Consider the following 24,284-nt stretch of genomic DNA (forward strand, 5'->3'; position numbering starts at 1 on the left):
AATTATATTGGGAGAGTCTCTAATTATTTATTTGATATATTTTTCTTACGCAGTTAGCTTGGAATATAATTTTAGTAACAAGGGAGAGACATAATATATAAACAATTAAATGATAATAATTATATAATATAAACTGCAAAAATTCCTAGAAATAATTACAATGTAATATATTTAAGTCGGTGGTCTAAAAAAGCAGACTACTCACATAAAAGTTGATAGAAGATTCAAAGTCAAGTTCCATTAGTCTCTGTAAGAATATTGTTCATGTCATAAAGAAATAAAATGACATACATGCAAGAGTCAACCTACTGGTGGATACCAGCTTAATAAGAAAACCCTTTTTTTTTTTTTTTTTTTTTCAGAAACCCATTTTCATGAATAACCCAAAAACAAAAATGTGTTTTGATTCTCCTTGAGTTGTGCAGTGTATTTGGTTAATGGTTATATATATGGACATGTCATAGAATTTCAAATCTCTTTGACAATGTTAAAGGAAACTAATTAATTAACTAAGTCTCATGATTTAGGTGGGAAAGAAACCCACCTAAATCCTAATGCACCCAACACTGATCTATCTGTTCATGAACGAATCATTAATTAATTTTATAAAACATAATCTATCTGTCCATGCATCATAAATTTGAATAAGTCATTAGTCAATTCACTGCTGTATGTATTAAAATACGCCCTTGTAGCAACGCTATTATGAAAGCTGAGGTAAATGATATATATATATATGATGAGTTGACGTAGTAAATGATATGCCAAGTCCATATAAATCGACATATTACCTAAGATAAGAAATTTATGATTTCAATTTAGAAATTGTAATATTAGTCAAAACAAATTTATGTTTTAAGATAGTTATATGCAAAGGTATTTATGACTCATATTATGAAATCTTATTTAATAAAGTAGGTTTTTATTCGGTAAGTTAAATTTTTTTAACTAAATAATTGATTAATATAATATAGACTTACATTATGATTTGATCAACATAATCAAATTCTTTTGACATATCTTATAGCATACATATTTTTTGTACTTCAAAATAATTTGATTATGTTGATTAAGTCGTGATTTAACTCTATATTATATTAATCAATTGTATAATTAGAATGTATTTGGGTGCATTAATTTAGTATTAAAAGAGCAAGTTTCCAATAAGAGAACTCTAAATTTTAGAGGGTATTTGTTTGAGCTTATAAGCCAATAAAACCAGTTATAAGCTCTAAAATTAAACAGATATATTTGTTTATAACTTTTTTGAGTTATAATAATTAAAAAAAAAAAGTTGAAAGAACCAATTTTTTTTTTGGGCTTATAAGCACTCTGTTTATAAGTTATTTTGACTAAGTATATTATTACATTACCTCAATTTAATTTTAAAATTTCATCATATAACCTTATTTATTGTTTGATAAAATAATGTAATACCCTTTTTAGTTATTTTAATAATAAAATATACTTATAAATCACATTTTATCAAATGCGTCAATTACTTGTCAATCATTTATAAGTACTTTAACTAAATACATAACTGCTTAAATTTCAACTGCTTATAAACTCAAATTACTATATAAGCACTAATTGCTTATAAACTAATTTTCATAAGCTCGGTCAAACAAGCTTTTAGTAAGCTAGGGTCCCCGTTGTTCTAAGTCCGATATCAACAATTAATACAATTGACATTTTTCTAATTAATCAACAACTCTTCATTCGTTATTAAAGTAGACAGAAATAATTAATTAAATGATTTAAGTGAGATAATACAAAATTAAGAAGATCAAAATATATTATTACCAATAGATCCAGTTTACCAATTCAACGGTGATAAAGTAATAATATNATTCATTCTTCAATACAACAACAACATCATTCATCACAATCACAATCACATTTTGCTACTAGTTCAGTTACCAACTTCATTCATTCTTCAATACAATAACAACATCATTCATCACAGTCACAATCACATTCTGCTACTAGTTCAGTTACCAACTTCATCTTTGCTGTCAAAATCAGAAGAGTATCAAGCTTACTATGTTACCAATTTCACATTAGTAGGTGAGTTATCAATATCAACAACATTAGTAAATGAGTTGTTAGCATCGACAACATTAACATTAGCAGATTTAGTATCTGTATCACTAAGAGAGCCAGCCACAACAGTCAGTTTGTCTCGAAGAATCTCAAACCTGCTAGTGGATAATGCTTGTAAAAATGTCAGCTTTTTGGTAATCAGTAGGCACATATTGGACCTTGAGATGATTGGCTGCAACCTGCTCTCGAACATAATGAGCATCCAACTCTATGTGTTTGGTTCTTGCATGAAACACTGGATTAAAAGTTAGTGATCTAGTACTTTGATTGTCACACCAAATGATAGGTTTAGTGTGAAGAGGCGGTCCCATTTCAGAGAAGAGACTTTGAAACCAGGCTACTTTTGTGGCTCCTTATGCAAGGGCACGATATTCAGCTTCAGTAGAGGATAAAACTACTACCTTTTGTTAGCGTGAACTCCACTAAAGCAAGTTTGGATCGAGAAATAAACAGCAGCCACTTGTGGATCTCCTATCTTGGATACAACCTGCCCAATCAGCATTTGTAAAGCATTCTAGGTGAAATCTATGGACTTTGTGAAATGTAACTCCAAAATCCATAGTTCCTTTAATGTATCTAAGGAGTCTCTTGCAAGCCTGCCAGTGAAGATGAGTAGAGGCCTTGAGAAACTGACTTAGCTTGTTCATTGAATAAGCAATGTCAGGCTGGGATAATGTTAAGTATTGTAGGGCCCCGATTGTACTTCTTTAGAGGGTTGGTTTGTCAAAACATTCACTGCCCTCAAATGTGAGCTTATTGCCGACTGTCATAGGGGTAGAACACTGATTGCAATCCATCATTCTAGTCTTAATTAAAAGATCTCAGGCATACTTCTCCTGACTCATGTGAATGCTGGAGGCTGTTTTATGGACTTCAAAACCTAAAAAATATTTGAGAGATCCTAGTGTTTTCAATGCAAACTCATCATTCAACTGCTGAACCATAGTTTTAACCAACTCAAAGTCACTTCCTGTTAATAAGATGTCATCCACATAAACAACAACATAGAGTGCCTCATCATTATGTCTATAGATGAACAACTGAAGTCAACTATAGAAGGTACAAAACCCCATTGAAGAAATGCAGTTTTCAGCTTCTCAAACCAGGTTCTAGGGGCCTGTTTTAACCCATTTAAGACTTTAACTAACTTGCAAACATGAAGGGGATTTTGAGCATCAACAAAACCTGTAGGTTGAGTCTGGTAGACTGTCTCACTTAACTCACCATTTAAAAATGCATTGTTAATGTCCACCTGCTAAATATCCCGACCATAGATGATAGCCAAGCTTAACACAACTCTAATTGTAGTTGATTTAATGACTGGGCTAAAGGTTTCAAGATAGTCAACTCCAAGGGTTGGAAACCTTTAGCAACTAATCTTGCTTTGTATCTTTGGATGGAACCATTTGAGTTGTGTTTGACTCGAAAAATCCACTTACAACCCACTATATTCATGTTAGGTTCAGTAAGGACAAGTTCCCAAGTGTTATTTGATTGCAAGGCATCAAACTCACTTTGCATGGTAGCTTTCCAGGAAGGATGATTAAGAGCTTCATAGACATTAGTAGGTTCAGTTGTATCAAGAGAAGAGGAGGAGACTGTGGAGGAAGCTAACATGGAACTATGAAGTTTGGCTTTAGATCTAGTGAGCATAGGGTGAATGTTGAAAGATTGGGAATCAAAAGGAAGTTCAATTGTGAGATTTGTACCCTTCAAGGAGTCAGCTAAGTGAGATGGATGAGAGGGCTGTGATGGTGAAGACTGAGGGTCAAAGGGTAGGTCTACTATCAGATGGATATTTTTAAGAGAAGTGTCTAATGAAGGTGAGGCAGAAAATGGAGCAAATACAGAGGGATTAGGAGATTGATCAGAACAAGGAGAAGACTCAGTAAGGCTTGGAACAGGAGGAGAAGACTGAGTAGATATAGATGAATTGTGAGACTAATCAAAACAAGGTAAAGACTCAACAGGTTTTGTGACAGGAGGAGGGGACTGAGTAGATACAGACTTATCATTTGTTGGTAGAGAGCGGAATTTTGACACAGTTGAATATTGCTGATCACATGTAGGCAAATGAGTAGGAATAATAAAGGCAATAGAAGAGGTATAAGAAGGACATGTTGGTGATGACAAAGGAAGGCTATTATGTGATGGTGAAGAGGAATTTTGAGCAAAAGGAAATGTAGACTCATCAAACTTAGCACTTATACAGACATAAATTTTTCCATTTGAGTCCATACACTTGTATCCCTTATGATGCATACTAAATCCAATAAATGTGCATTGAGTTATGTGAAATGCAAACTTATGAGAATTGTAGGGTCGTATAAATGGGTTGACTGCACAACCAAAGACTTTTATGATTGAATAATTTGGATTTTGTTTGAATAAAACTTGAAAAAGGCAGGAATTGGACAAAACAGGGGTAGGTAATCTATTTGTGAGATAGGTTGTTGTTTGGAAGGCATGCCACCAATACTTTAGGGGTATGCTGGCTTGAGCCAATAAGGTCAACCCTTGTTCAACTATTTGCCTATGTTTCTGCTCAAACCTTCCATTTTACTGATGTGTATAAGGACAAGGGTGTCTTACAACAATACCATGATTAGCAAAATAAGATGTTAGACTCCTAAACTCATCTCCCCAATCTGTTTGAACACTTTTCAAGGTCTAATTAAACTGTCTCTCTACAAGTTTATGAAATTGTTGAAAAACCAGGTTTGTTTTAGACTTAGTTTTTAAGGGAAAAATCCAAGTAAATCTACTGTAATCATCCAAAAATTGGATGTAATATTTAAAGCCTTCAGGGGGTGAAATGGGTGCTGGTCCCCAAAGGTCTGAATGAACTAATTCTAAAGGTTGAGAAGTTCTAGAGGCTGATCTAGGAAAAGTGGATTGGTGAAGTTTTCTAAATTGGCAGGCTATGTAGAACTCTAATGATCCTTGAACTGAGCAATTGAAATGCAAGGAACTCATGACTTTAGTAAGGATAGTAGCATTGGGATGTCCTAAACGTTTATGCCACAACATGCAGTTGGTTTTTTCTACTGGAAATGATTGAAAAATGTTGCCTTTATTATCATTAGTAGCATTATTACAAGTAGATACAAGATTGGACAGATTAGAGGGAACTGAATCAGCCTTAACAGAAACTGAATCAGTAGACTATTTGAAATATACAAAGAGCTAGCAACATTAGTTTGACATGACTGTGTAACTACAAATGGCAAAGATTGCTCAAGGGGCAATGAACGTGAAGTCTTGACTGACGAGTTGAAAGCTAAAGATGAAGGAGTTGACTGACTAGTAGACAAATTTGAGTTTGAAGAAGATGGATTGGTTGAAGTTTGGAGTTGGTATAGGCCAGCTTTAAGCTTTCCTTGAGGAAGAATAGCTTTGGAGTGCTTGTCCTTAACCACACAGTGATCAACAAAAAATTCAACAATGACATTATTATCTTTGGTAAATTTGGAAATACTTAACAGGTTTTTGGTAATAGAAGGCACACATAACACATTTTTCAAATGAAGAGATCTAGATTGACATGAAAATGAGGTAAAAACAGTGTGAGAGATAGGAAGCAGCTCACCATTTCCAACCTGAAGCTGCTCATTGCCAGTGTAGTTTGATTTCAGTCTAAGCTGAGATACATTAGAGGTCACATGGTCTGTTGCTCTAGAATTCATGTACCAAGAGACATCTTGAACTGTGGCAGGAGTGGCAGTGTAATGTGCAGCTGGAGTAGAACCAGGATGAACATGTGTTTGAGATAAAAATGCTTGATTCTGAGGATTGTGCATAGATGGTTGAGACTGCATTGGAGCTGATTGAGAACTGTTTGGAAATCCAACTAAATTAGCACTTGAACTGTGTGAGACAGTATTGGAGAAGTCAAGCTGTGAAGTCACAAGATTATGTGCACTGGAGTTGTAAGGAACATGTGAAGGGTAAAATTATGGCTGAAAGTTCTCTGGTGCTCTGAGATAATTCTGAGCAAAATTATTTCTGCCTGGCACATTATTTGCTCCAGTAAAACTAGCATCAAATCGGTGATAGCAGTTTAATGCTAAGTGTCTAGTTTTTCCACAAACTAGACACACCAGCCTGTTTCTTCCAAAACCTTTGCCTCTACCTCGGTTACCACCAAATTGTGGAGAGTAAGATAGGTTGTAAAATGATGGGTTAATAGGGTGGTTAGGATTGGGAATGGATTGTGTAGAGGTGTATGGATGAGGTGTGAAACTATGAGTTTGAATAACTGGACTGGGAATTTGAGATTGTCCAAAGCTAGATTACTCAGAGCTGGTTTGTCCAAAATTGAACTTAGATTGTAATTCATTCTGATACTTCTTGTCTGGTTCATTTGTAGTGATATTAGCAAGATGCATTGACCCCCTACTAAACTCAGTGTTGATATTAGAATTCATGGCCAAATTTGCTTTCTCTAACCTAAGTTCATACTTATGCAGAATGATTTGTGCTTCCTGAATTGTTAATGGATCTAAGCGAGACTCTAATCTGGTAGTTATATTCACTATAGCAGGATCATATTCAAAGTTTAATCCATCAAGTATATAGTTCAAAAGCTCCTCATCGGTAACAACAATTCCACTACCAGACAAGATCTCTGCAAATCCTTTCATTCTAACGAAATACTCATGAATATTTAGATTGTCCTTCTTAGTATTTTGCAACAAATTCTTAACATGCAAGGTTTTGGTTCTTGATTCAGTAAGGAATTCTTTCTCCAAGGTAATCCACATGTCGGCATAAAATTGACATTTTGAAACAACATTAAACATAGATTTAGAGATTGAGCTAAGAAGCTAGCTTACAAGTAATTTGTCAATTTTCTTCCACTGATTATACTCTGGATTAGGTCTTTTCTCCACAGTTCCTTCCGAGTTTTTAGCCTGAATCTTGATGAATGGAGCTGGGCATGAGACTACTCCAGTGAGGTGCTCTTCTAAATCGTGAGATCCAACTACGAACAGAATTTGGGATTTCCAAAATTTGTAATTATCCCTAGTTAGTTTAGGGGAAATTACTGGAAGAGCTGAGTGGGACATTGACGAGGAACTTGCGCAATCGATTGAACCAGTGGGTACCTTATGAGCTGAATTAGCTGAATTAAAAGAAGAATGTATCAGATCAACCATTTTTGACGCTAGTCAATGGCTCTAATACCAAATGAGATAAAGTAAGAAAGAAAAGGAAGAGAGATAAAGAGAAACACGGGAAAGAAAGAAATCTGATAACTTGGTATTTTTCTTTTTTCTTGATATTCATTTTGTTATAGTGNTGTTAATTAATATTGGGTTTATCTCAATAATTTAAATAAATTAGATTAGGATATGGATAAGTTTTATCTTAGTTGATTAGATTTATTTTATTTTATGTTTATTTTTTACCAATTGTATTTATTATAAATAGTGACAATTGGAATAAAGAAAATGAGGGAATTATCAAAGAAAATATTAATGTCTCTTTTAACGGAGGTCTCGAGTTCCCTCGAAGTAATCCTATTTTATGTTCAACTAGACATGGGGCTTGCGTGTTGCGCTGGTATATTTATTTAATATTTTTTAAATAAGTTGTAAACAAATTTATTCTAATATAATAAAGTAATCAGATTAAGAGATGATAATTTTTAAATCATACAAGTTTTAGAATAAATATAACTTCTATATATATAATGAGTTGTGTTAAGATAAAATTAATAATTGTAGCTTTATAATTATTAATATCAATTAATATTATAAAGATCAATTATTTAAACTTAAAATTTATATTGAGTTCATTTACAAGTTTGACATTGATTGGTAAATTTTTTTTTTCACAGTATAGGATCCTCTCCAGCCAAGGTTTGAAAACAGACTAACTTCCATCTTTATAAGTTTTTATTTTAAATGGTTAGATTTTTGGAATGCCTATGTAATGTATTTATATAATTATTATTAATACTCATCCAATGTGTGAAGATGGAAGAATTAAATCAAAACTAACATGTTATGATGGTGAACAATTTTCAATCAATTAATGAGTAACACCAAAATCAAGATAAAATTGAATATAGAGAATAATTCTTTTATTATAAAAGAAATAAGTACATCGCTTTTTCATATTGTGAAGTGGGTTTAGACGATGTAGAGTTTATTTTCTATTTTTCTTATAGTTGTTCAGTTCCTCTAGTGCATATGCATACTCTCTTTTGTTTATGTTATAAATAATATCCATGGCAGATTTCATAATTTCTAACATCTGGTCAATGACTTCTCTGAATTTATCTCTAGCAGTATGTAGATCATCCAGATTAATTTCAACCTTTTTGAAAATCTCCCTCAATTCCAACGTTCCCTGAAAAATGTCTAAACCAATTACAAAAACAATATACAATCAAATTTTATAAATATATGGAAACAATATCATGAATGTGTAAATATAATTATGAGATAAACTCTTGACATATCAAAAAAAAATTTTAATGTTTTTTACATTCCCGCAAATATGTATCATCGTTTTGTTTGACATTTTGTAATTTAGGATACAAAAGATGTGGAACATTCATACCTTTTGGTTGCCTCGGTGGAGAATTATTGTCGTTGAGGTCGTTGCTAGTATTTGTTGCAAATTCTTTTGGTTGTGATGTTTTGTCAACCATTTTTGAATTAAGTTGTGGAGAAGAAATGAACAATTAAAGTGTATATTTTCTGAAGAAAGTTAAATGATTGATTGATGTCAGAACAATATTTATAGGAGAATAGGATACGAAAAGGTGGAATACGAACAGACAACTGGTAATAAATAAACGTGTCGATCGAAAAAGTGTTAATAATTATTTGGATAAGGTAATATGAAACGTTAGTAGACTATCTGTACAATATTAAAAAAAAAAAACCGTAATAAATATTTTGTTAAGTGTGCAACATAGTAGTTAGGCAGTTAATGATGGTTCGGCAAGATGTTGAGTTATTATCATAAATAAACATTGTGATTTACTAATAATAAAATCTTATCGATACATTTTTAAAGAAAGGACAATAAATTTTTTGTCAAGTATCAAAGTCAAAGATGATATGATGATGTCATAATATAGTTATTAATTTTTTAATTGTGGTTCGGCAATATGGTAATGAAACATGCATATAGTTCGGCTTCGATCTTATTTGATCAATAATGCTACAAAAGTTTTTTTTTTTTTTTTAATCTGTAAAGAAATGGTTATTTCTAATTTTTTTAAATTAAGATTATAATATATTTTGATTGATGTTTGTTGAATATGTTCATTTTTTTAACATTTTTATAAACAATTTTGTCTAATATTGTTATTAAATATCTATTAAAATATTAAATATTGTTTATGTTTTATCCAGTATTATAGTCTTGTAATTAAAATTTTGTTACTTCACATTAGAAAATATCTTGACTTGTTTTATGTAAATAGAAATAGGAAACAAACAGAGGGAATAAATTTGAACTCATCTTTTATGCGAGAATGTTTGAACAATTTCTAGGGTACTGTATCACACAATATAAAAGTTGCTTTGGGAAAATTAACAGACATTTAGTTACAGATAGACACATTGATTGAAAAAGTGTTGACAACTTATTACGCGATAAGATACAAAATGGTAGCAACACTGTTTGTGGCACATTAAAAGAAAGTGTAATAAATAGTTAACATTGGTTCAGCAAGCGAGTTTCCAAAATATGTTGTGGTTCGGCGTAGAATTTAATCTAATGAATAATGGAATGGAAATTTATTTTTATATGTCATAGGAACAATATTTAGATTGTTGTTTGTTGAACATGTTTAATTATTTGAAATTGTCATAATCATTGGTGTTTAATATTTTTATTTAATATTGTTTACGTTTTATTGATCATTATAATTTTTTGATCAATTTTTCTTTATAAGTTATTAAATATTTGGATCAATCGTAGATAATTTAGTGAGTTTTAACTTTTATTTTCAGATTAAACCAAAAAGCATTTAAATTTGTACATGTGCAAGAAATTACATAAGAAACTTACTAAAAATTAAATTTCATACAGACTATTTGGTAATCCACGTTACATCTATGACACGTGATGTTTTCTGGGGACGTTAATCTATCCCAGTGCATACGATTTTCATTCTCCTTGTTGCAAGTCCCAAATATTTGTCTTTTAATGAGAATTATTGCAGTTGGAGTCAGGGACTTGAATTCTTCCCTGCAATATTTCAGTTTGTAGAAATGATTAGGAAGTTTTACTAATTTCATTAGAATTTGTATACCTTTGTTGTCATGTATAGTAAGCAGAGCAACGACATTGTGATATATTGCTTGCATGTTATAGTTTTGGCAAACTGCAATCAGTAGTTTTAATCCCATATATGTATCATATTCAATGAAGAACACATGTTTTCCTAGTAGTAGCAAAACTTGTTTATTTTCTACTTCTGCAAGTGTCTTCAAAATTGAAAGTCTCACTGTTGTTATTGTTGGCAGTTTGTGTTGTTGTTTCGAAATGTCCATTCTTTGTAATATTTGTTTTATGTTTGCTTGTTTGTTCAGAGATTTGCATCTGTAAATTGTATGGTAAGTAATGGTTTCGAAGCACAAGATTTGTAATAGTAAAAAAAAAAAAAATCCATAGTTGAAAATCACAATACCATTACCTTATGACTAAGCAATTAAGAATAAGTAAGTGTGTCAAATATGACTCAGTTAAATATGGATCCTAAAATGCATTTTGTTTTTTGTGCATTAGAAAACTATTAACAACTAAAGATGCACATGGTTCGGCATAGTCAGTTATATGGTTAACCATTATTGTTATAAAACTGTTGCGGAATAAACCACTATCTTATTGTTATTAGTTGTACGTTTAACCATTTTGTATAATATCATTTTCTATATGACTAAGAAAATAATGAAATCAATAGATTAATGAAATACGATGGTTTTAGTAAAACTTACGTTAACTGCATTGCCTGTAAAGCAGGGTCATCTTTGTCGATTGCTTTTACAATGATTGGTTGTAGAATTTCTTATGGTAATTGTAACAGACATGTGGGTTATTTTTTTGTTCTTTTGTAAGGAATCATGATGTCTTGGTGCTATTTTTTGGGTGCAGGTATATGGAAATTATGTTTTCGATATAGTATCTGTGGTTTATATAGTTCAGGTGTGGGTGGCAAACAATTTTTTTTTTTTTTTATTTCAACTACTTAGATAATGTTCTGTTAATTATTAATAAGAGTCAGCATTGTTATCTGAATCTGGTTTTTAATAGTTTTGTAAATTAATGATGGTTGTATTAATCATTTAATGTTAAGTATTACTTATATTTATTTATATGTAAATGGTCTTCATTCATGTTAATTTCTATATAGGTATATTAAGCATTTGAGACATTTGATTAGTACGAACTTTTTAAAATAGTGGGAAACGGATCATGTTTCATCAAAAGAAATGTATTTTTTTTTTTATGAATTCCATTAATATCATATAAATATCTACATAAACAATATCATTTATTTGATCAACACTTTAACAAAAGCTGTATATTAAGAACGACATTTAGTATCGCAATACGAGATATCATTAAAATATCAATCACATCAATCAAAAAGTAAGTACATTAACCTATAATTAAAATTAAATTCTAATATCTTGATTTTTAATAGTAATGTCACATAAAAAATATCACATAATAGTACAATGCATCAATCAACAATAAATAAACATGGTAACCTAATAATAATGATATCTTATTGGCATAGTTTTAAAGGAAACGGTAATAAATATTTTATTAAATATTCAAGTCAGATGTTGTGATGATGTGATAATATATCAATTAATATAAAATATTTATACGGTTCGGCATTGGTCTTGTTTAATTGTTTATGTTTTATTGAGTTAGTTTGTTAATTATAATTTTGTTGTTTCGCATCAAAATATATTTTAATTTATTTTGTTTAATTAGTAATACAAAAGAAACAGATGGAATATGAATAAAGATGTTATAATAAATAAACATGGTTGTTTAAGAAGAATAAGATCTAACTAGCATGAGTTTAATAGAAAGGATAAGAAATTTTTTTTGGAAAAGGCAGTAAAAATGTATATGCATGAAAATATGACATTGAATATCAAAGACATGTCTACAAAAATAATATCGATTGTACTATTAGACCATATAATATTTAGGTAGTCTTCTCAACTTGCATGAGTGATTTAATAACATCTGTGTACAATTGATATTAATAATTATAGATGTATAATTATTAATTTTATTTTAACATCTGGTCAATGACTTCTCTGAATATGTATTTGTATCACTTTAGTATTATGTAAATAATTTATTTAAAATTTAAAAGTATTTATTTGTTTTTTGAGAATACAAAAGGTGCTTTGGGAAGACGAATAAATGTCTAGTAACAAGTAAACATATTGATTGAAAAAACATTAATAACTTTTTGGATAAGAGGATATGAAACAGTAGCAAACGAAATAAATATTTTATTAAGTGTTCAAGTTAGAAATGTCATGATGATATTATAATATATCGGTTGGATCGTGAATAATGGTTTGGCAACCGTGCTCCAAATAGATGTTATCGTTCAGCGTGGGATGTAATTTGTAAATTATTTATTTAAAATTAAATTTTTTTTTTAGAATACAAAAGGTGCTTTGGGAAAACGTATAAATGTCTAGGAATAAGTAAACAAATCGATCGAAAAAAAAAGTGAATAAGTTTTTGAATAAGAGGATACAAAACGGTAGCAAACGTAATAATTATTTTGTTAGGTATTCAATTTCAATATGTCATGATGATATTATAATATATCGGTTGGATAGTGAATAATGGTTCGGCAACCGTGCTCCAAATGGATGTTCTCTTTCGGCGTGGGATTTAATTTGGTTGGTAATAGAATGGAAGTTTTTTTTATGTGTGATAGGAATGTTTATTTATACATTTTGTTAATTTATATTATAATATATTTAGATTGATGTTTGTCAAACATGTGCAGACAATTCAATGAGTTTTAATTTCTATTTTCAAAATAAATTAAAAAGCATTTAAATTTTTGTATGTGTAATAAATCATTTAAGGGACTCACTAAAGATTATATTTCATACATACTATTTGGTAATCTACGTTATATCTTGGACATATGATATTTTCTGGCGACATTGATCTGTCCCAATGTATACGATTTTGATTCTCTTTGTCGCAAATCTGAAATATTCTCCTTTTAATGAGAATTGTCGTAGTTGGAGTCGTGGACTTGAACACTTCCTTGCAATTTTTCAGTTTGTGGAATTGGTTGGTTAATTTCACTAATTTCATTAGAATTTTTACACCTCTACTGTCATGCATAGTGATTAGACCAACGGCGGTCTGATACATTGCTTACTAGTTATTTTGTTTGCAAGATGCAATAAGTAGTTGTAATCCTCTGTTTCTATCATGTTCCATGAAGAATAAATGTGTTCCAAGCAGTAGTGAAGCATGCTTATTTTCTGCTTCTATAAGGATCTTCATAATTGAAATCCCGCCGTTGTTATTGCTAGTAGTTTGTGTCATTGTTTGAAGATGTTTCTTCTATGTAAGACTTGCTTTACATTTGTCCGTTGGTTTAGAGATTTGCACCTATAAATTGTAAGAGTAATTTGTTATTCGGGATTAAATTTTTTAAAGAATATTTGTCTTTTTTCTTTATTATAATTTTGTAGGAATTCTTGTTTTAATAATTCTTTGTTAATTTCAATAATACAGATCATATAACGTTCCTAAATGACTAAAATTGCATTCAAGATCATGTACAACCACTTCATCAATCATCTCTCTTGCCTAGCCCACCATCACTACAATTACAGTTCAAAAATTCATATGTTTCCTAATATTAGGTCCAAATTTCTTGATCATCAAATTGTCATCATAATTCTTCAAAGAAACAAAAAACTGATGTAAGAGTAGGATAAACACATACCTGAGGAATGTACCGTCTGGGCTTGAAGGTTTGGACTGATAAACAGGAGAAGAAAAATACTTTGAAAACGGATCAGCCACTGTAGGTGCCTTGCTTTTGAACGCCAATATTGTGTCCTGTTCATGTTCAACGCCCTGCCAATGCCTCCGGTAAGCCTCTCTGATGGAGAGCATGGCACAGCTGGATTTTCTTGCCTTTCTTCCATCTGTCAGCATGTAGTAGCATAGTCGAAGTCCATAGCCGCTCTATTAGGTTGAATCTATCCAACTGTCAATAACAAGCAAAAGTTGAATCAGAAACTCAAAACAATCTCTTTTTCTACTTGATTGCCAAAAAATTCAGCTAACAAAAATTTATCAGTATGAATCTTGAGCGAGTGTCATGTGTGTGTACTACAAATCCAAAAAACACGAGCATCGTCCATGGTTTTTGCTTGTTGGAATATGTATATGCTGTCTGATTTAGAATATTATAATATATTTATATAATATATATATATTATATATATATCTTTGCTTACAAAATTAAAAATTAGTTTAAAATCAAATAAGAAAATAGCCTCTATTCTTGTTTTAAATAACAAAGAAAAAAACGTTTTTGATGTGAATGCATTAAAGAGTTGTTTAATGAATATTCTGAAAAAGAAATACAGAATAAGAATTCGATATCAAAATTTAACATTTAAAAAAGAAAAAACAGTTCAAAAATGAAATAATCATAGTAACTTTTCCCTTTCGAACAATTAAAGAACATAGGTAGACACGAAGCTACATGACACTAATATTGGTATTAAACTCTAAATTCAGGAAATAAGATACCCACAAAAAATTAAAACCCAAAATCAGAATTCATGAAAATTCAAAACAAAAAAGCATTATAATGAAATTAACTTTTGAAAATAATCAAAATCCCTAAAATTTTCTTACATTATCCCGGGAGCTTTTTCTCTGATGAAACCGTTCTTGAAGCGGGTTTCTGAGTGGACTTATTAAACGAATTCATTGGCCCTGCATCCATAAATTACAGAGATATATAGAAAAAAAAAAAAAAAAAAAAGCAAACGGAAACAAGAAACCAAGCCTGCAAAAACACAGAAATTCAGATTAAACAAAGCAGGAACAAATTAGAAAAGAAATATAAAAAAAATAAAACAGAGCAGAGAACGAGAAATTCAGATTCGAGAAGGTGCTTGTTCTTGATGTTTCTTGATTTTAGAATCGAGTCTAGAGAGCGAAGCGTTAAATTGAGAAGAAAATTCATGAAACAAAGAGACCGAACTCTATTTATTTATTTGTTGCCAAGAAATAAACCATGCCACCATAAAGATAATTAACCGTTGGAATTGTATTGACGGAATTGCCCCTAGTGAGACTTCGTTTCATTCTGCCGCGGGGCATTTTATATTTGATTTTTTCATTAGATTTACCTTCCTAATTAAATGTTTGTTGGAGAAAAATAAACGTCTTTTTTTTATTAAAATGTTATTCTAAATAATTTTTAAAAATTAATTTATTATCATTTTATATTTTGTATATCTTTTAAATATAAAAAAAATCTAACACATTTTAGGAATGAATTTCAAAAATAAAAAAATAAAAACACTTGAAATTTATTTAATTTTACAAAAAAACTTTTTTATTTGAATATTGATATTGTACAATTGGTTCAATTTATTTTTTTTAAATGACCCACGGTTTTCGGGTCAACTTACGCGTAATCAACTAATTCTCAAGACCCTAGAACTATCGACTAAGTAAACTTCAATGACAACTTTTTAGCAACTGAGGAGAGTCGAACTCAAAACTTTTGAGTTACACCCAAAAGTTTTATCGAACCACTCAGTCACCCAAGGGTTGGTTAATTTTATGTTAGAATTATAAAAGTTGTGTGTGATTTATTCAATATAGAAATTGAATAACTTGGTGTTTAGGTTTAATGAAAATGTTATATAGAAGAGAATTAATGAATTACAAAGAAAATAAGAGCTGAATGTGGTAAGGGCTCAACCCAACATATGAACGATTGGCGATTCATTTGGGCCTAAACCCAGAACTGATTTAATGAAATTAGCTTAAATTCTAAATTTAAAAAAAAAAATTAAAATTAAAACTAAATTAATAAAATCATAAAAATATGAAAGTACAATAGGTTGCGGCGGTTGCTGACACCGATGAATAGATCATCGGCAAATACGGCAGCCTTTTGCCGACCGAAAAAAGTTTTTTGTATAAATTAGTGATGTCTACAAATTTATTTTGTATGGTTTGATCAGAGACATGTTTTTATCAATGAAATGGGAACTTTAACAAGCTTTAAAAAATGCAACACAGAAGCCAGTCAGCCAATTCACCCTTAATTAAATGTTCAAACTACTTGATAACCCTTAACCCAAAAATCAAGGACCATAAAAGTAGAGGTTAACATACAAGTAAACACACTACAATAAGTTACTAAAGAATCAACAACACCAACACTCGTAATATCGTATTTGTAACAATATCTATAGGCAGCCGCAGCAAGCAAGAAAGCATAAGAGATTCACCCCACACATGCTGAAATCCAGTAGAAACTATTTAATACACTAGTTAAATTGCCAAAATATCATGAAACTTTATTTTAACAGAAACACCTAGGCAAAACGCTGGACCGGGAAAACTAATATAACTAATATCGACCAATCAAAATAAAGTCATCATCATCGAGAACCTGAACATCCTTCTCTCCCAACAAAATTCTCCCTCCGATTTTCTTTACCAAATTCACAAAGTCTGCCCTTTTCTGCAGAGGAAGAGGTACATATGGCAATCTGAAAACTGGCCTACAACTCCGAGTTGAGCCAGAGCTGTGTTTAAGGCAATGGGGTTTGGCTCCTGAAAGAGCCATCAACCAGGGGCATGAGCTTAGAATTGAGTGAAGGGTTTTTTTCCTCCCAAACATGAGCTCTTGCATCAGCCCAGGAACAAGATTGCTGGTAACAGATACCACCCCAGTAGCCCCATGGTCCCATCTGCATCATGGCACTGGTCATCATTACCACTCCACACGGTAATCCTGTTATCTGTATAGTGCTCAACCCGATCATTACCGACCATTCTTTAACACCAGCCGGTTAGGACTCTGAGCCAGAGTTTGAATCACACGCGGGGAAATATCTGGCCAGTTCGTGATGGCACATTGATATAATAGTCGGCCCCATGGATAACACGCAATCAAAGTGAGAAACCATGCCCTCCAAAGAAGTTTTACCATAGTAAGGATTGATGTGAAGGGCGGCATGCATACCAACAGCAAAACCCTGTTCAGTGGCATGAATTGCTTCCCTGGTGGAGTTGCTTCCAGTGTTTCCAATTACTTTAAATGATCCCCAAAACAATTAACTGTGTGGCCAATAAGCATTATATGTTCATCCCAGCTCATCAGTTGTCCTTCACGGTTGTGCCACCAACAATCAAACCTTAGCACCATTTGTATCTGCTTATTAACCAGGTCATCTAAGCTTCAGATCAAATCTCCCATCAGGTAGATATGGCGTTTTAATAGCTGTTATCAATCTAAGTGACTTTATATCCTCTGTTGATGTCCTACAATCAGTGTAAGAGTATGAAAGAAAAAACCCATTAGCAAATATCCTTTCCAAACAACAAGCACATTTCCAGTAAGCCTTAGTTTCAATAATCACATCTCTAGTTTCACAATTCTTTGTGCAGGAGACCAAAAGAATTCAACTTAATCAATATATTTTTTATTCAATCAAAATACAATTCTGACAAATTGTTTCTCCTTGTTCAAATGATATGAATCCTGGTGTCAACTTTTACATCATCCAGACACATAAATCATCTGATACCCCAGTTACTGGCACGAAATGAGAATCTGTTAAAACATGTTCAATATTCAAATTTTTTTTTTTTTTGCTAAAATAACTTAAAATTCTAATACTCTGGCAAAATGTGTCTATTCACACTTTTCCCTCTAAAATAAAATTTTTTGCAATCAAACTTCAGTGATTCTGGATGCAAAATATAGATTAATGCAACCTTTTTCTTTTCCTTACTTTGAATAGGGAATTTTTTTCTTTTTTTCTTTTTTTGTACGAAAACTCCCAAAAACTTATATTGATTGAAGAAGGATTTACAATGTAGTGAACAAATTGTCACACATATATAGGAACTATTTATATTAACAGAGAAAAACTTATGAAATGTGAACAAGTGCCTAGAAATATAGACCTAACCAAAAAGGCAAAAAATCTATATAAAATCAAACAGACTGTTCAAAGCTAGAGACAAAAACAAGCTGCTTATATCAAACCAACCCCTCAAACAACAGAATATATTCCAACATATAACAGATTTAACTCAAAAGCCCCCCACAATAGGTGCATGAACAGAAAAAAATACCCGTTATTCTACTGACAATGACACCCAAAGAGAAGTCAAAAACCAAACTCCCACAAAAACGAATTTCTAAGTTGCCTTTATGTTAAAAAAATCCAGTTATTTCTCATTTCCAAACAAGAAAGGACACTGCCATAACATACCTCCACAAGAATATAGCCTCTACCAAGAGCATGCAAAAACCTTTAACCAAATAGTTGTAAGATAATGTCGTAACCCACAGACTTACCAAAAAGGGCAAAGCCGAGAAATAAGTCACTCAATGTTTTGTATAAAGACCAAGTGATAAACATGTTTCTTTACTTGCAAACCTCCGCACAACGCATAGTAAAAGTAAAAAACTTCAATTAGAGTTAAGAAACAAGTTTTGCATTTCAAGAAACACTTCAACTCCGAATTTCATACTCAAAATAAATCGGAAAAAACCAAGTGCACATTAAACTTCCCCACAACAAGATCGTTTACGGACGTCCCTGGGGAACTGGTTCACTCTTTAATCTTTATTTCTACATCTTATCAACAACCTAAAAAGTATAAAAATAAAAGGGCAGAACCAAAAGCCACATTGTGACCATCACATAAAACATATGAGTAAAATTCAACATTTCTGCATTATTCATCAATAACATCAACAAATTACCTGTTTTTGACCTCAAACTCGCATTGGAAGATGGTGATTAGGGATTATGGCAGCGTGTGGGGGCTCCATTTCCAATTTTTAGGATCATAACATTAGAGAAATGAAATATCAATAACACTTAACAACAAAACTGAATATTTCTTGTAAAATTTTTAAATTTTAAATAAAAAAAAAAAAAAGCGCTTAAACATGAAAGTAAAAAGTGATGAGATTGAAAGTAGAGTACCGGGAGAAAGTGGCAGGCCCATAGCTCTTAGTGTTCAAGTTACATACATTCAAGTGACCATTTTGTTTCCGCAGAAAATCCCACCGGAACTTCAGATGGATAGAGCGAAGAGAGGGGCGGCGCCGCCGGACTCAGAATGAGAAGAAGAGTGAGTGGGTCGACAGAAAAACTTTCAAAATCTTTGGAAATTTGCAAAATAAATGGGAAAATTTCTCTAAACCGCCCGGGTATATCCTAATTCTAGTAAACCCCATCTCGTTTTGGAAATAACTCCCGACCCCCGCGCGCGCGTTAAAATACCCATTTTAACCCTTTTATTCTCGAAAAAGAGAGAGTTTTTCATATAAAAACTACAAGCTCCCGCCCAACTCAAGAACGTGGCCCACTCCCACCCCCACTGTGCGTAAAATCATACCGCGATCTTCACAGCGTCTGTTTCTCTTTTTGACACTAGATTTAGCAACCTGAGGCTTCTGTAACGGCGCTAGCCTTGCAAGGGCTGCCTTCTTCAAATCGGGCCTGTAGTAGTTATCAGCAACCTGATTGACAACAGCCTTCTTGGCCATAGGGAACTCCTTCTCATGACGGATTTGTGAAGCAAGCGAGCAGGCTGTTCTGCTTTTGGTCTTAGTGGTAGCTAGCCCCACCGAGAGATCTTGCCGCCTGGCTGAATAGACACGGTTTTGCGGTTTGCCAACCCTGAGTGCTGTAGGAGTTGAGATTGTAAGGGTCATTGGGTTCCTTGCTGAACCGAACGCGGCGGTGCCACTGCCGAACTGTTTCACCAAGAAACAGTTGTTCTTCTTCGCGATCTTCCAAATCATAAAGGTCCCTCTGTTACGAGTGGCGTTGGAAAGGCAATATAACTAAAAAGCAACATACAATTATAATTTAATCTTATCAACTTTTTATCACAATTTTAGTGGCAACTCAAGATTATGAAATAAATCTTTTCTTTATTTAATTGAATAGCTTATCTTCTTTGTTGACTATCAAATTGATGATTTTTTTAGATTTGGTCTTTCTTGTAAGAATTACTTTCAATAAATAAATTATAAAATTATTTTTAACTAAATGTAAAATTGATGCCATTTTTACCTTCATTTACTGGCTATTAACTTCATATTTAGGATTTAATTGAGATATACGTAAATAGTTCAGGTATCTTCGATTACATAAATAAATATATATTATATATATATATTATATAGAGAGAGGAGAGAGAGAGGAGAGAGAGAAGAGGAGAGGAGAAGAGGGAGAGAGAGAGGAGAGAGAGAGAGAGAGAGAGAGGAGAGAGAATTAATGCTAGCTAAAATTATTCCTTCATCTTATTCTTAAGTTTACCCAAAAACAAACTCAAATCATTAAATATCTAATTTTCATGGAGTAGTTATTGTTTATTGGTAAACTTCATTATAATTTGTAAAGTAATAGTTTTTCAACTTTGTGATTGTATAAATTTAAATATTTAATACACTTAATATGCTTAATCACAACAAATCAATTTAAATTGGTGTTGTTAGAATCGATTTAATTTATCCTTTAAATTGTTATAATTACATTTTTTACAAATATATATTGATTTATTTTGCATCGATAAAACTAAATCCAAGCAAATAAGTATATTAGATAATTTATTAACAAATTGATGATCATAAAAAAAAAAAAAAAAAGTAACTTCAAAAATATTTTATGTTAACCATATCTAATGATTTATTCATAAAGTGTACACATAAGAGTATTATTACATTAGATATGTAAAATAAATTGTTACATACCCATTTCGATAATGGGTAAATGTTAATTAAATTGTATTTTTTATATTTTTTAGGAGTTTTCTTATGGATTTATAGTTAATTAATATTGGGTTTATCTCAATAATTTAAATAATTAGATTAGGATATGGATAAGTTTTATCTTAGTTGATTAGATTTATTTTATTTTATGTATTTTTTACCAATTGTATTTATTATAAATAGTGACAATTGGAATAAAGAAAATGAGGGAATTATCAAAGAAAATATTAATGTCTCTTTTAACGGAGGTCTCGAGTTCCCTCGAAGTAATCCTATTTATGTTCAACTAGACATGGGGCTTGCGTGTTGCGCTGGTATATTATTTAATATTTTTAAATAAGTTGTAAACAAATTTATTCTAATATAATAAAGTAATGATTAGAGATGATAATTTTTAAATCATACCAGTTTTAGAATAATATAACTCATATATATAATGAGTTGTGTTAAGATAAAATTAATAATTGTAGCTTTATAATTTAATATCAATTAATATTTAAGATCAATTATTTAAACTTAAAATTTATATTGAGTCATTTACAAGTTTGACATTGATTGGTAAATTTTTTTTCACAGTATAGGATCCTCTCCAGCCCAGGTTTGAAAACAGACTAACTTCCATCTTTATAAGTTTTTATTTTAAATGGTTAGATTTTTGGAATGCCTATGTAATGTATTTATATAATTATTATAATACTCATCCAATGTGTGAAGATGGAAGATTAAATCAAAACTAACATGTTATGATGGTGAACAATTTTCATCAAATAATGAGTAACACCAAAATCAAGATAAAATTGAATATAGAGAATAATTCTTTTATTATAAAAGAAATAAGTACACGCTTTTTCATATTGTGAAGTGGGTTTAGACATGTAGAGTTTATTTTATTTTCTTAAGTTGTTCAGTCCTCTAGTGCATATGCATACTCTTTTGTTTATGTTATAAATAATCCATGGCAGATTTCATAATTTCTAACATCTGGTCAATGACTTCTCTGAATTTATCTCTAGCAGTATGTAGATCATCCAGATTAATTTCAACCTTTTTGAAAATCTCCCTCAATTCCAACGTTCCCTGAAAAATGTCTAAACCAATTACAAAAACAAATACAATCAAATTTTATAAATATATGGAAACAATTCATGAATGTGTAAATATAATTATGAGATAAACTCTTGACATATCAAAAAAAAATTTTAATTTTTTACATTCCCGCAAATATGTATCATCGTTTGTTTGACATTTTGTAATTAGGATACAAAAGATGTGGAACATTCATACCTTTTGGTTGCCTCGGTGGAGAATTATTGTCGTTGAGGTCGTTGCTAGTATTTGTTGCAAATTCTTTGGTTGTGATGTTTTGTCAACCATTTTTGAATTAAGGTGGGAGAAGAAATGAACAATTAAAGTGTATATTTCTGAAGAAAGTAAATGATTGATTGATGATCGAACAATATTTATAGGAGAATAGGATACGAAAAGGTGGAATACGAACAGACAACTGGTAATAAATAAACGTGTCGATCGAAAAAGTGTTAATAATTATTTGGATAAGGAATATGAATGAAACGTTAGTAGATATCTGTACAATATTAAAAAAAAAACCGTAATAAATATTTTGTTAAGTGTGCAACATAGTAGTTAGGCAGTAATGATGGTTCGGCAAGTGTTGAGTTATATCATAAATAAACATTGTGATTTACTAATAATAAATCTTATCGATACACTTTTTAAAGAAAGGACAATAAATTTTTGTCAAGTATCAAAGTCAAAGATGATATGATGATGTCATAATATAGTTATTAATTTTTTAATTGTGGTTCGGCAATATGGTAATGAAACATGCATTAGTTCGGCTTCGATCTTATTTGATCAATAATGCTACAAAAGTTTTTTTTTTTTTAATCTGTAAAGAAATGGGTATTTCTAATTTTTTTAAATTAAGATTATAATATATTTTGATTGATGTTTGTTGAATATGTTCTTTTTTTAACATTTTATAAACAATTTTGTTAATATTGTTATTAAATATCTATTAAAAATTAAATATTGTTTATGTTTTATCCAGTATATAGTTCTGTAATTAAAATTTTGTTACTTCACATTAGAAATATCTTGACTGTTTTATGTAAATAGAAAAGGAAACAAACAGAGGGAATAAATTGAACTCATTCTTAGCGAGAATGTTTGAACAATTTCTAGGGTACTGTATCACACAATATAAAAGTTGCTTTGGGAAAATTAACAGACATTTAGTTACAGATAGACACATTGATTGAAAAAGTGTTGACAACTTATTACGCGATAAGATACAAAATGGTAGCAACACTGGTTGTGGCACATTAAAAGAAAGTGTAATAAATAGTTAACATTGGTTCAGCAAGCGAGTTTCCAAAATTGTTGTGGTTCGGGTAGAATTTAATCTAATGAATAATGGAATGGAAAATTATTTTATATGTCATAGGAACAATATTTAGATGTTGTTTGGAACATGTTTAATTATTTGAAATGTCATAATCATTGGTGTTTAATATTTTTATTTAATATTGTTTACGTTTTATTGATCATTATAATTTTTTGATCAATTTTTCTTTATAAGTTATAAATATTTGGATCAATCGTAGATAATTAGTGAGTTTTAATTTATTTTCAGATTAACCAAAAAGCATTTAAATTTGTACATGTGCAAGAAATTACAAGAAACTTACTAAAATTAAATTTCATACAGACTATTTGGTAATCCACGTTACATCTATGACACGTGATGTTTTTGGGGACGTTAATCATCCCAGTGCATACGATTTTCATTCTCCTGTTGCAAGTCCCAAATATTTGTTTTAATGAGAATTATTGCAGTTGGAGTCAGGGACTTGAATTCTCCCTGCAATATTTCAGTTTGTAGAAAAGATTAGGAAGTTTTACTAATTTCATTAGAATTTGTATACCTTTGTTGTCATGTATAGTAAGCAGAGCAACGACATTGTGATATATGCTTGCATGTTTAGTTTTGGCAAACTGCAATCAGTAGTTTTAATCCCATATATGTATCATATTCAATGAAGAACACAGTTTTCCTAGTAGTAGCAAAACTTGTTTATTTCTACTTCTGCAAGTGTCTTCAAAATTGAAAGTCTCA

At 31.0% G+C, this 24,284-nt stretch overlaps 2 pseudogenes; both read right to left on the reverse strand.

The window, feature by feature from the left end:
- Positions 1-16,718: 16,718 nt before the first annotated feature.
- On the reverse strand, positions 16,719-19,192 carry LOC116127241 (annotated as a pseudogene).
- Positions 19,193-19,699: 507 nt separating this feature from the next.
- Positions 19,700-20,453, reverse strand: LOC116127242 (annotated as a pseudogene).
- Positions 20,454-24,284: the final 3,831 nt, after the last annotated feature.

This window comes from Pistacia vera, unplaced genomic scaffold, assembly GCF_008641045.1.
Source record: "Pistacia vera cultivar Batoury unplaced genomic scaffold, PisVer_v2 Contig190, whole genome shotgun sequence".
Lineage (NCBI taxonomy): Eukaryota > Viridiplantae > Streptophyta > Magnoliopsida > Sapindales > Anacardiaceae > Pistacia > Pistacia vera.